General features: G+C 42.2%; 1 long non-coding RNA gene across 1 annotated transcript in view; it reads right to left on the bottom strand.

The window, feature by feature from the left end:
- Positions 1-719: 719 nt before the first annotated feature.
- Positions 720-9,928, bottom strand: part of LOC141087964 (uncharacterized) — a 119,748-nt gene continuing 110,539 nt past the window's right edge. Inside the window, exon 4 of the long non-coding RNA XR_012231786.1 lies at positions 720-801. This is a non-coding gene — a long non-coding RNA (uncharacterized lncRNA). The remainder of the gene's footprint in view (positions 802-9,928) is intronic.

Genomic DNA, 9,928 nt, shown 5'->3' with positions numbered 1-9,928 from the left:
CCTTTTTTCACTTGAGGTTTAAAAAAAAATTACATATGTTGATGTGTAGGCTGTACATTCAGCAGCTGCAAATGGAGGAATTGGACAAGTCTGAGGAAGAGGAGGACAAAAGCGAGCCAAATTTCTCGCAACCTATGTGTCATCAGGGGAAGGTGGGACAAAATCCTTTGAAACCCATGCATGGTTCATTTTAATGAAGGTTAGATCATCAACATTTTGGGTCGACATACGGGTCCTTTTTTCTGTCAGGATTGATCCAGCAGCACTGAAGACTCTTTTCAGATAGCACACTAGCAGCAGGGCAAGTGAGCTCCTGTAAGGTATATTGTGATAATTCAGGATACAAATCCAGCTCACCAGACATAGCATTCCAACATCGGAGCATGAGACCCCTGTGTCAAAGCGCACGATCCAAGGAAATGAGAAAAAACTTTGTCCAGCTCCACGATGTAGTGAAAAATATTCTTTATTCACTCAGTAGAAATGAGGTTTAAAAGCCAGCATGAGTTACAAGGCATGCGATCGATCTACGCGTTTCGAGTGGCTAGGCATTCTTAATCATGGTACGCAGCTTTGTCCATGGGTAGATCTTATATACTCTATCCGGTCTACACACTGGTTAAATAATTAATTAAAACAAATATAAAACAAAGAGAGAAAACTAACAATCACAATTAAATATAACAATTTGATTCATTAAGATAAAATACTACTGAAGGCGATAATATTGTATCTTTTTTTATTACTTAATTTTTATTCATTATTCTCTTGTTATTATCCATGAAAAAATGAAGCAAACCTCTGAAATAGAAGAGAAACATAACAGATCTCAATGTTGCAACCATTCACAACAGTAAAATTCACATACGGTAGATACAATTTTTTCAAGATGCATGCAGTTTTCAATTACATGTCAAATTTTTATTTCTTTTTTGTGCAATGTTAATTTTAGCACAACAAACCATTTTTTTAGTATACACATGTATACAAAGAAGAAAAAAAAAAAAAAAAAAAAAAAAAAAAAAAGAGGATCAAGATTAGAAAGCTCTTTTCAGGGACTATTTCAATTAGCGCACCAAATGTGCACACAGCCATAATATATTCATTTAAAGAGGAGATAGAAAACTCCAATTTGCACTTTTCTAAAGAATTTTTTTCAGTGTATATGATTTTTTTGTTTATATACACAGCCAAAGAAAACATTTAATTTTGTTCCCCATCATACACCAATCATAAAAATCCGTTCTGATACATTTACTGAGAAGTCGTTATCATAAACTTTCTCAAGACAAAAAGATGAAAAACTTCAATTTGCACAAAAAAAAGAAAAAAAAATAAAAATTTTTTCGTTATATTTAATTTTTAGTTTATATCTGCAACCCAAAAAAAAAAGGGGGGGGGGGGAGCATTCGGTTATTATATTTCCCCTTCGTGCACTAAAAAAACAAACAAAAAAAAAAACGTTCTAATGCATACATAGAGAAATTATTATCATAGACTTTCCCAAATAAATGAAATATTTCCTAAGTAACTGATCAACACAAAATTATGTCGAATATTTTAGTTTTTATATTTTAAACATGAAGATTCAAAAAACGGCATGAAAATACAGTTCTATGCACAAAAAATACCCTATGAAAACCTTGCAAAAAACTACCATATTCCCTCATATTTTAATATATATTTAATCAGAACATGAGGATTCATTATAAATGTAATAAAATAGATATTTCAAAGAGGAAAGGGTTGATAGTCTAATAAAAGAGCATGGTGTCTTTTTTTATTCAAGCCTCGTGGCATACTGGTGTTTAATTTGAACATCCACCACGCCTCCCTATTCCTAAGCACAGGTTCTAAGTCCCCACCTCTAATCCGATTGTGGACTTTCTCAATCCCATATACTTTTAATGAGTCCAGTTTTTTACTATGAGTCTCAATAAAATGTCGGGAGAGCTGCGATATGTTTCTATTCATATTAGCATTCTCTATAACGAGAAAGTGCTCTCTAATCCTAGTTTTTAACGTACGTTTTGTGCTACCCACATATTTTAGTCGGCATGAAGCACATTCCATGATATAAACTACATTTTTGGTGTTGCAGTTTATAAAATCTTTGATGTCAAATAGATTACGGTCATCAAAATCTCCAAATTTATCACACCTTTTGGTATAGGTACACATCTTGCACTGACTGGCAGCACATTTAAAAAAAACTCTCATTTTCAACCAATTGCCTGTATGTTCTTGCCGAGTACAAAGAAAACTTGGTGATAAACTATTTTTTAAGGATGGTGCTTTTCTGGAAACTATCCTTAGTCCTTTTTTTTATTATTTTTTCAATATCTGGATCTTCTTTTAAAATTGCCAGGTTATCCTCAACTATTTTTTTAATATTGGAAAACTGATTACTAAATTGTAACACCATTGTTATAGGATTAGCAGAATTTTTGGACAGTTTATGCGGGTCTTTAAAACGAGATTTTTTTGAAACAATCTTTTCAGCCCTGTCTAGACTCCATCGATTATAACCTCTTCTACCCAAACGTTGTCTAATGTCAGAAACTTCTTTTTTATAATCAGAGGGACAACTACAACTTCCCTTAGCACACGTCATTTCACCCACAGGAATACCCTTAATTGTGTGCCTGGGGTGATGACTTTTTGCATGGAGAATTGTGTTCCCAGCTGTCTCTTGCGATATGTACAAGTAATAACGGATTTGTTAGGTATGCCAGTCAGATTTAAATCCAAAAAATCAATAGTGGTCTTTTCATGTCGTGTTAGAAATCTTAGATTCGGAGAGTTGCAATTGATATACGCATCAAACTTCTGTACTGTTATTATATCTGATTTCCAGATAATGACAATATCATCAATGTATCTACCGTAAAACTGTATACAATCAGTGTAAGGATTATCAAAATTGTAGATATACATTTCTTCCCACCAACTCATAACGAGACTTGCTAGAGAAGAGGAATATTTAGCTCCCATGGATACGCCATTTACTTGTATATAGTAATTCTCATTGAATATAAAATAATTGTTGGAAAACAACAAAAAAGTGACATCCAAGATGAAATCTTGGAAGTCACACGAGAAATTACTATATTTTTGTAGATGAAATTTTAATGCGTTAATTGCTACTGTGTGTGGAATCGATGTGTAGAGAGAAACAACATCAGTAGTTATCCATGAGAATTTGGAATCCCAGATTAAACCATCCATTGAGTTTAATACTTCTGTACTGTCTCTAATAAAACCAGGGACCCTCTGAACCAAGGGTTGTAGAAGCAGATCTAACCATTCCCCTAGTTTCTCACTCACAGATCCTATCCCTCATAAAATCGGTCTAATGGGTGGAGGAAAGCTTTTTTATGGGTTTTTGGTAACGCATAAAGCGCTGGTGTAACTGGATTTAACACCTTTAGATAATCCCTCTCTTTCATAGTAATAAAACCCATGCAAAAGCCTCCATCAATAATCTGAAAAGTACGCTCTTTGATATTAAGAGAAGGATTCTCTAAAATACGTTTGTAATTCATGGGGTCATTAAGCATATTTTCAACCCAGTTCACATAATCATCCCTATTCATAAGGACAATCGATCCACCCTTATCTGAATTCTTTATTATAATATTTTCATTTGCCTTCAGTTCTAACAGTGCTTTTTTCAGGGACGGCCTCAAATTACTGCAGGCGCAATTTACACCATGCGTTTTTTCAGATAATAGTCTAAGATCATTTTCAACAGCATTTTGAAACCTATCCATCACAGGTCTCCTTGCTTTAACCGGATAATAGTTTGGATCAGGAATACTCATGCCTTTTGCTAAAGAAGCAGCAATATCAACATTTGGCACGCTTTCATTTTGTAAAGCCTGCAAATTGTTCTGGAAAGGAACAATTACTATAAGTATCTTCAAAATTCACATCATTTTCCACAATAATATCAGGGTTATCTTCAAAATGCAATTTCAAAGTAATATTCCTAATAAATCTATTAACATCACATATTGTGGAAGATTAAAATTACAACTAGGAACAAAAGAAAGTCCAAATTGTCACGCTCGAGCCTTGGCTGAGTGGCGTGAGCCGGGGGTTGTGGCCCCACTGTGCCACAGACCAGACTACCCTGGAAGGGGCGTGACTACGACAGCTACCTTGGTCTTCACTGGAGCCTCTGATGGTGAGGTCAGGTTTGTGCGGCAGATAGCTGTCGGGTGCCACTCCAGGGTGGTGTCTGGCTGTGGCAGCTGATCCCACTTGGAGACAAGTCACTTGGACAGATGTGACTGACAGGCAGACTGAGACACCGGGCAAGAAGGTACGACAGATACAGGGCAAACAGGCGTGGCTTGGAGACACTGGGCAAACGGGCACGGCTTGAGACAAAGGACAGGCGGGCACGGCTTGAGACACAGGACAGGCGGGCACGGCTTGAGACACAGGACAGGCGGGCACGGCTTGAGAAGGAGCAAGTAGGGACCAGTTCACACAGCAGGTGCAGGTATGGATGCAGGCAGGCGTGGAATATGAAGGAACAGGTCTGGACCTGTTCACACAAGAGGTGCAGGTATGGATGCAGGCAGGCAAGAGTGGAATATGAAGGAACAGGTTTGGACCTGTTCACACAGGAGGTGCAGGTATGGATGCAGGCAGGCAAGAGTGAAATAAGAAGGAACAGGTTTGGACCTGTTCACACAGGAGGTGCAGGTATGGATGCAGGCAGGCAAGAGTGAAATAAGAAGGAACAGGTTTGGACCTGTTCACACAGGAGGTGCAGGTATGGATGCAGGCAGGCCAGAGTGGAATATGAAGGAACAGGTTTGTTTCTGTTCACACAGGAGGAGCAGGTATGGATGCAGGCAGGCAAGAGTGAAATAAGTAGGAACAGGTTTGGACCTGTTCACACAGGAGGTGCAGGTGAAGGCAGGAGTGGAGAGAGAAGCTGCAGATAGAGGTTCTGCAGCGGCAGCAGGAGTGGAGCAAAGCTGAACCACAAGGTCTGTGGAGAGACGCTGCATCAAGAGGTTCTGCAGCGGCCGCAGGACTGGAGCAAAGCAGAACCACAAGGTCTGTGGAGAGAAGCTGCAGCAAGAGGTTCTGCAGTGGCAGCAAGAGCAGTGCAAACAGAGCGGCTAGAGTGCAGATGCACAGACAGGGAGGACACAAGGAAAGACACAGCAAGGAAGGGAGCCACAGACAAGGAGAAAGGGAGACTGATAGACAAAGGTAAGACTGAGTTCAGACAGAGAGACAGGGACAAAGACACCAGGACCAGGATAATCAGCCTCCTGGCAGGCAGACAAGGTACAAAGCAAGACTAGGGGTAAACCTCCAGAGAAGGAGATACACAGAACAGGGCCTGGCTTCCTCAGCAGCGAGATACTAACTGAGATTAGACATTGCACAGGCAATGTTTCAGTGGGAGTGGTGAAACTAAATAGTCAAGGGCTCCAGGTGATTGGTCAGGGACAGATTACCCAGGTGCACCCTGACTGCATAAGAACCAGAGAGTTCAGGTGCCGCCCCCCTATACACACAGTCAGGAAACATGGAGAGCAAGCAGGAAAACACGAGGCATAGCACATGGAGCACAGGGCTGGCAACAGACAGTATTCACAGCATGGCTTGAAGCAGAAAGTAAGTTGGTGTGCGGGGGATGGGAGGCCATGTAGTGATGCCAGCAGGGTTGTTACACAAATGAAAGTAACTCACGTTGATCAGCAGTTAGATTCAATGATGAAAAATTAATAACATCAAAGTCACCTAACGTGGATTCCTCAGATGATATCTTTGCGTTATTCTTGATGTTCCTATGCTTCCTTCCCTTTCTCCTTTTTTTCTGGATCTGTTTCTCTTGTAATATGAGTTTTTTGACTGCCTCATCACATCCATGTCAGAGTCTGATGTAGCTCCATTCGAAGTTTCAGCATCAGATGAACTGAAAGTCACTTGTCGGGGAGTTTCATTAGCACTGGTGTGTCGTTTAGGTCTTCGTAGTATAGACCTGGGAGACTTGTTAGCATTTTCCCATCTCCCCCATTCGTACACCTGCTCTTTGGAATAATCAGATAAATCATGCTCCAGTTTTCGTTTTTTAGTATCCATAATCTTTTCCTCAGTTTTATTAATTTTGATAGTAGTGTTATGCAAAAATTCCTCATAAGCTTCTTTCGATAATTTTTCTTGCGCATTTGATTTCAAGATATCAATTTGTTTTTGTAAATCTTGCAAGAGAATTTCTTCATTTCTTATGATTAAGGAAATCAATTTCAAGGAGCAGTCCAATAATATATTATTCCATTCTTGTACAAACCCATCTGAGTTCACTGTACTAGGGACTTTTTTAACTCTAAGTCCTCTTGGAATAATGTTTTTATCTTTATAATTTCTTAACGAACTCACATTCCACCATATCCGATTTTCCTTTAGCATAAGTGCTAACAAATCCTCTAGCTCCACATTCGAGCTTGTTGAAGCATGTGCAGATTCAGCAGTAAACCCAGCAAAAAGTTTGGCAGCTTTATTCTGTCTAGCTTCATTTTCCATGGTCAAATAGCCAAATAAGAAAGTCTTTTATAATGCCAGCACTTACTTTAACACCTCTTGTGAAATAGAGAAGGGAAGCCTCTGGGTGCACGGAGACACTTGAAGCAATAAATGTGTAGACCGGATAGAGTATATAAGATCTACCCATGGACAAAGCTGCGTATCATGACCAAGAGTGCCTAGCCACTCGAAACGCGTAGATCGATTGCATGCCTTGTAACTCATGCTGGCTTTTAAACCTCATTTCTATTGAGTGAATAAAGAATATTTTTCACTACATCATGGAGCTGGACAAAGTTTTTTCTCATTGCCAAGGTATATTGTGCCATTTCAGGCCAGCTATCCAGTTTACAGGCCCAATAGTCAAAAGGGAATGACCTGTGAGGGAGAACATCGATATGGGAGGAGAAGTAGTTTGTAACCATTGTTGACAACTGCTGTCTCCTGTCACTTGCAATCGATGCAGTATTACCAGTCGTGTGAGCGGTACTTGAGAAATCAGTCCACAACATGATCATGAAACTGCTGTCTCCAACGCCACTTCGGCTGTATGCACCACGAACACCTCTTCCATTTTGCCCACTATGGCTCGTGGGAGAACCAACAGCGCTGCTGTGTGCTGGGAATGTCTCAAACAAACGGTTTACCAGAGTTGCTTGTTTCTTAGCCAATATTATCTCTACGTTCTCTTGTGGCATGATTTTGTGTACTTTGCCTTTATAGCATGGATCGAGGATGCTGGCCAACCAGTAGTCGTCATCCTTCATCATTTTGGCAATGCTGGGGTCCCTTTCTAGGATCCACAAGGCATAATAACACATGTGGGCCAATGTTCCAGGTGTCAATGCTGAACTACCACTGCTGGGTGGAGGAGCACTTTCTGGCAAATCCACATCACCTACAGTCACGCACAAACACTGTACCTGACCTTGCCATGCCAACATTTTCTCTTGCTCCCTGAGAAGCATCCTCCTTCTCAAAATAATCATCCCTGTTAGGAATGGGTCACCGAGGCTAAAAAAGCAAAACAAGCTAAGTCACAGAAAACCAGAGAGGTTGGTAACTATGCAGATTGCAGATCCCTGATCCTACCGCACATCTAGCAGCAGCCGTGGAGCGTACCTACGATGTTCCTAGATGCTTCGTCACAGCCGGAGGACTAAATAAGCCTGAAGCATGAAAAGAGGAAAACTAACCGCCCCAGAGCAGACCCCAATGGAATAGATAGCCCCCACACATGTATTGACGGTGAAACAAGATGAAGGCACAAACACAGGCAGGAAAATAGGCTGAGCAAACGATGGGGCCCAAACTAACTAGAAAGGAAAGGAAAGGAAAGACACTGTTTGCAACCTGCAAAAAACCCTACAAAAATAATGTCCAAACACTTCTGATAGCAAAATTTACCCTGAAGTCACTAGACTTCTCCCACTATATCAGCACTCTGAAATATTCTGAGACAGAGCAAAAAGAGACCAAACTAATAAGGGACAAAAAGCAAATTGGCAAAATACTGATAAATAAGAGTGGAAAATCAGCACAGCCCCCAGGCTGTGACCACACAAAAAACTGAATAGACCAACAAAATCAAGTGTGAACATTAGCAGAAAAACTTAGCTTTAGATGACTGGAACAGAGCTGAAAACCAAGAGCTGACAAGCCAGAAGGAATCACCAGCAACTGAATAGGGCGTCGGCTGTCTTAAATCCAATCTGAGACTCCTGAGGTCCAATCGTCATCCTCATTCTCAGGTGGCAGACCTCCACTGATCAAATCAGCCTCACTACCTCCTGTTACCACCAGAGGGAGTCTGGAAGGAGAACTCAGAACTGGTGAACCAGAGATTGAACTCACAACACATTCCCCTCATCCTCCTCTTCCTCTTCTTCCTCCACCTCATCCAGGACAGTTCCCTGACCAGACAATGGCTGAGTGTCATCAAGGCTTCCCTCCTCCTCCTCCTGTTCCTCCTCCGCTGCAGATGCCTGAGTGGGATGCTCATGCTTATGATGGTGTTGTCTGTGCTTACCAGCTGTGTGCATTCCTCAAAACACTGAAGGACTTTTACAGAGGTCTTTCAGCTTTGACCACTGCACACCCGACAACTCCATGTCTGCCCTCAAACTGCCTGCCCGTGTATCCTCCCACAAATGAATTACAGCCTGCCTTTGTTCGCACAGCCTCTCAACCATGTGCAGGATGGAGTTCCACCTTGTTGCAATTTCTATGATTAGGCAGTGCTTGGGCAGGTGGAGCAATCGCTGCAGTTTCTACATACGACTGGAGTGTACGGGCGAGCGACGGATGTGCGAGCACAGTCTTCACACCTTATGGAGCAGGGCTGTTAACTCCAGAAAATTATTTAGGAAGCACTGCACCACCAGGTTCAAAGTGTGAGCCAGGCAAGGTATGTGTGTGAGTTTTGCAAGGGCTATGGCTGCCACAAAATTCCAGCCGTTATCACTGACTACGTTGCCTGGCTCAAGATGTAGCTTGCCCAGCCATGACTCAGTTTGTCGCTGCAAGTAGTCGGCCAGTACCTCCGCGGTGTGTCTGTTGTCGCCCAAAGACATCATCTTTAACACAGCCTGCTGCCACTTACCACTAGCTGTTCGATAGTGGACACCTCGGGTGCAACATTGGCAGCTGAGGATGGAGTGCTGGTGCGACTGCGCTCTGTCGATGAGCTTTTGCTTCTGGAGGAGGAAGAGGAGGAGGGTCGAACGCCTACAGCCAACTGTTTCCTATACCGTGGGCTAAGCAGCACTGTTCCACCGCCGCTGTCCCCTGTGGAGCCTGCATCCACCACATTAACCCAGTGCACAGTGATGGACACATAACGGCCCTGGCCATGCCTACTGGACCATGCAACCTTTCCACTCACTGATTGTTTGAGAGCATGGTGTAGGGCAGGGATGGTTTTTCGAGAAAAGAAGTGCCGACTCGGTAGGTCATAGCGTGGGACAGTATAGGCCATGAGCTCTCGGAAAGCTTTGCTTTCAACCTAACGGAAGGGCATCATCTCTAATGAGATCAGTTTGGCAATGTAGGCGTTCAAAGTCAGTGTACGTGGATGAGAGGATTAGTACTTTCTTGTCCTACTCAGAGTGTCTGCTAGGGTGAGCTGGACTTGAGAGCTGCATATGGGGGAACTAGCGGTGGACCGGACGGACTGAGAGGGGGTTGGTGATGGTGATGGTGTTGGTGGTGATGGCGGCCTAGATTTAGTGTCTCATTGCAAAACCATTGTGATACCCTGACTGCTTTGGCCTTGTGATGACACCTCAACATTTATTGCTGGTGGTGTGCTTACCGGTGGTGGTGGTCTTACAGTGGGGGAAGAGATGGAACGTTGCTGGCTACCTTCAGTCGG

This window comes from Dendrobates tinctorius, unplaced genomic scaffold (assembly GCF_039654945.1).
Source record: "Dendrobates tinctorius isolate UK_male_01 unplaced genomic scaffold, ASM3965494v1 ptg000036l, whole genome shotgun sequence".
NCBI lineage: Eukaryota > Metazoa > Chordata > Amphibia > Anura > Dendrobatidae > Dendrobates > Dendrobates tinctorius.
This window is presented reverse-complemented; position numbering and strand designations above follow the sequence as displayed.